General features: G+C 43.4%; 1 non-coding gene across 1 annotated transcript; it reads left to right on the top strand.

The window, feature by feature from the left end:
* Window positions 1-2,957: 2,957 nt before the first annotated feature.
* Window positions 2,958-3,029, top strand: Trnad-guc. The gene has a single exon. It is a non-coding gene; the product is annotated as a tRNA-Asp (tRNA).
* The last annotated feature ends 1,087 nt before the right edge of the window (window positions 3,030-4,116 follow it).

Genomic DNA, 4,116 nt, shown 5'->3' with positions numbered 1-4,116 from the left:
GACCTCTGTGAGTCTCTGACTGATTACTCCCGAGAACAGTTTGTAGATGGTCGGAAGAAGGGAAATTGGCCTAAAGTTGGAATAATCGCTAGTGTCCCCTTTCTTAAAGATGGGGACTGTTCGCGATATTTTCCAACAGTTAGGAATTCCAATCTTCCAAACTATTCTACAAACTGTTTCCAGCAAGATGCAGTCGGGGTCGAGGGCCCTTAGATGTCGATATTCTAAGCCATCGACCCCTGGTGATGTATTTGTTGCCCGGCGAAGTTTAGCCTCAAGCTCTTTTTGGCTAGGCGCACGATTGAGGAAGTCCATCTGGTCCCTTGATGGATGGGACCAGTCGCAGGTGTCGTAGAGTACCCTCGCACTCTGGCACTGCTGCGAAGGTAGACTCGAGCGGTGGTAAGTCCTCTCGAGGTATTCCTCCGCAGCTTCAACAGTGCCATCGTACGAGGGTGAACGATCTCCGAGCACCTCTCGAACGGCTCTTCTTGGGTATATATTGAAGAGCCGTTGAATCTTCCTGACTTCGTAGGCCTTGAGCTTGATCTGTCGCCGGGCTTTCTGCATCTGCCGGTTTTGGTTTCTTTTTCTACCATTAGGGTTTCCTCGGGGTTTTTCAGGGCTAGGGTCTTCTAAAATCTGTGCTTTGAGGAGCCAGTCAGCAGTGCAACGTTCGAGGACGCCTTCGAGATCAAGAAGAGTCTCGCAGCTCAGAAAAGCAGGTACCCAGAGACAAGCGAAATCGCCGCCTCTTTGGCTTCGCTCTTCTGAGCTGTCTTGGCTGCATCCTCGAACATTTTTCTGACTGGGGGAGAAGGGTTGGGTCTCTTGAACGGGATCGGGTTGTGGCCCTTCCGGAGCTACAGGTGGTGGATAAGAAATTTCTTGTAGAGGGAGTTCGTAGAGCCAACTAAAATTTTGTGTATTAAAAGATGCGGCGAACTCCCTCTCAAGAATTAAAATGGGGCTTTGGGTAAAATTTGCTGGAGATTGGGCATTACCAGGCCCCCTCCTCTTCGATCGCCGGCATTCCCATCACGGATAACTCTTGACGCTCATCTTCTGTGACAGCGATCTCCTCTTGGAAGTTTGCTACCACAGAAGAATCCCGAACAGAGGTATCCGCGTTGAAAAACCGTGGCGACCGGATGGAGGGTGATTGCTGTGGTGCTGAGTGCAATCTCTGGTAATGCCCTTTTAGTGTAGGGCCATCTCCAGCAAATCCACACACTCCGCATTCCCAGTATTTCAAAAGTCGGAGTGTGTGGGCTGTCTCTAGGTGTCGATGAATACTACCCATGGCTCTGGTGTTCTGTGCCAGGGTAGTCCATTCACACCTAGGACATTTAGTGGGTCCTCCAGGGTATCTTAAAATTATTTTGTCCCCCTCGATTCTACAAGGGGGAAAAGTGGGGAAAGGTGAGTGAGCGGGATTTGGGGACCCCTGCGAACCACCGATTTCAGAAGAAACGGTGAGTTCGAGGGATTGGCGGAGAATACTGGAAGAAAGGGACTCAGTGCAGGGCCTTGCATGCCTGCCGGCTGAAATAAAGGAATTAAACTCCTTTTTGCAGCCAATGCAGACATACTGGGTCGTGAACTGAACCCCTCTCTTCGAGTGTCGATCTTTGATGTGTTTCTCCGCCAACTGTCTCTTGCGTTCCCCTGACCAGGGCCCGTTACCCCGCTCACCCTGGCAAGCTCGTTCCCCACATCTTAATATGTTTGGCAGAGGAACTGGGATTTTAATAGCATTCCCATGGAGTCTTACTCTAGTAGCGTTTCTACTAGATGCTCCTTCCTCTGCCATTCTAACCCTGGGACCACTTTCATAAAAGATTAAAGGAAAGAAAGGAATAAAGGAATAAAAAGAAATAAAAAGAAAAGAGCAGAGAAATTATATAAAAAAGGAAAGAAAATGATTAAAACGATAAATATATTGGCTATTGTTTTAAAAAAGGTATCAAAAAGGTTTCACGAAAAATAAGGATAAAAGGTCGTCGCCTGTATCCCTGCCGCTGTGTATCCCCGCCTGTCACGCGGGAGACCGGGGTTCAATTCCCCGCCGGGGAGGGGGTCAGCTTTGATGTTTCAAGTACATGCTTCTTTTTAAACAGCCACCTGTAAACAACAACAGCAACCTTAAAACCAACTGAATCTTGCTCTGGTTACTATTCCCTTCGCTCTCCTTCGTGTAGAACAAGTCTACAACATTGAGCACTGGTTTCTTAAACGTTGACACTTGAACCACGTTCTTCTCGACCACGAGAATACACATTCGATTTTGACTCATGGAATCCGACATCACACGCCATCTCATGTTTATCTCTTGAACTACATAGCCAAATTGAGTTCAAGTTGTGTCTTTTGTCGAACTAGGAACCTGCTAATGGGGACATCACTTTCAACCCGGATGTATAGCTTTTGATCTCTAAAAGCTTCCTCGGTAGTATATTGGGTTGACATCATTATACTTACATTCCGTGAGAACGCGGAATGACCACACATGAAAAAAATGCAATCAAAGTACATAAGCAACATGAAAATTAATACTTGAAGAATTTACAGAGATAGGGGAAAAGCACGGAAAATATGCGGAAAGAAATTACATGTAAGTAATAAAATACATAAAACGTCAGAAAATTCCATAACAAGAATACAGTTAGAAGAATGCTGTGAACAATTTGTGCATCGTGTTGACCTGAAGTACCAACCAAGTGTTTCCTAACCACCTCCATCTATTCGTGGATCGCTGCCAATCGGTTCCCTCCTGAATGTAGACCAGCTAGGGTGGTCTATTCCTAAAATAGACCGGATGTAGTCATTTAGAGGGTACGAAGAATCTAGGGATCCAAGCACCAGTGGCAGCCCTCGCCCTAGGTGTTGGTACTTGAGGACTTTCCGTCTGTATGCTACTTCGAGCATGTCGCAGAGATCGTCGAGAAGCACACGTGTCCTCGGTAGTATAGTGGTCAGTATCCCCGCCTGTCACGCGGGAGACCGGGGTTCAATTCCCCCCCGGGGAGGGGGTCAGCTTTGCTGTTTCAAGTACAGTATGATGCACAAAAAGGTGAACACCGATTTTTTTTTTAAAGCCATCTATGGGTAGGTAATATTAACTGTATACTTTTTTTTAAAAAAAAAAGGTGGTTTTGGGGGGAAACCCCCAAAAGGGGAGGCTAAGGGTAGTTTAAGTGTAGACACCTCTCTGTAATGCTTCTGGCGATAGGAATAAATTTGGAAAAAGTGTGTGTTGTATTTTCTTAGACACCCAACCCTCCCCCAGGCGAAGAAGAAAATTTATAGATATTATCTAACAATCATTAAAATTTTTTCCCCCTTTTTTTTTTTATTACCCCAAAAAAGCACGTATGAAAACATTCAAATAAAAACGCATAATTATATTTTTTTATAAAAATATTATTAGTGATCGATACTAATATATTTTATGTCATAAAAACAAAGGAAAAAGGTTTTCTTATACGGGGCTTGAACCGCCGCAATCCGTGCATGAACCCAATGCTATACCATCAAGCCATAATAACTTAAAGATTACTCTTTTGAATATCTATATATCGTGTTATTTCAAATTTTATAACTGATATCTGGTATGAATATATAGAATTGCGCGGCATGCTTGGGAAATGGAAAAAAATAATTTTTTTTTTTTTTTTAAGTTTGCCTTCATGAAATAACACGATATATAGATATCCGAAAGAGTAATCTTTAAGTTATAATGGATTGATGGTATAGCATTGGCTTCGCAATCGATGCACGGATTGCGGCGGTTGAAGCCCCGTATAAGAAAACCTTTTTTCCTGTGTTTTATGACATAAAATATATTAGTATCGATTACTAATAATATTTTTATAATAACATATGATTATGCGTTTTTATTTGAATGTTTTCATACGTGCTTGTTTGGTGTAATCATTACAATGACGGGTGAAAGAGTTTGACATCGTGATTGTTAGATAATTCTATAAATTTTCTTCTTCGCCTGGGGGAGGGTTCGGGTGTCTAAGAAAAAAAAAAACACACCTTTTTTCCAGACATTTATTCCTATCGCCAGAAGCATTACAGAGAGGTGTCTACACTTAAACTACCCAGCCT

This window comes from Daphnia magna, unplaced genomic scaffold (assembly GCF_020631705.1).
Source record: "Daphnia magna isolate NIES unplaced genomic scaffold, ASM2063170v1.1 Dm_contigs144, whole genome shotgun sequence".
Classification (NCBI taxonomy): domain Eukaryota; kingdom Metazoa; phylum Arthropoda; class Branchiopoda; order Diplostraca; family Daphniidae; genus Daphnia; species Daphnia magna.
Note: the sequence above shows the minus strand (reverse complement) of the source record. Positions and strands in the feature narration are given on the sequence as shown.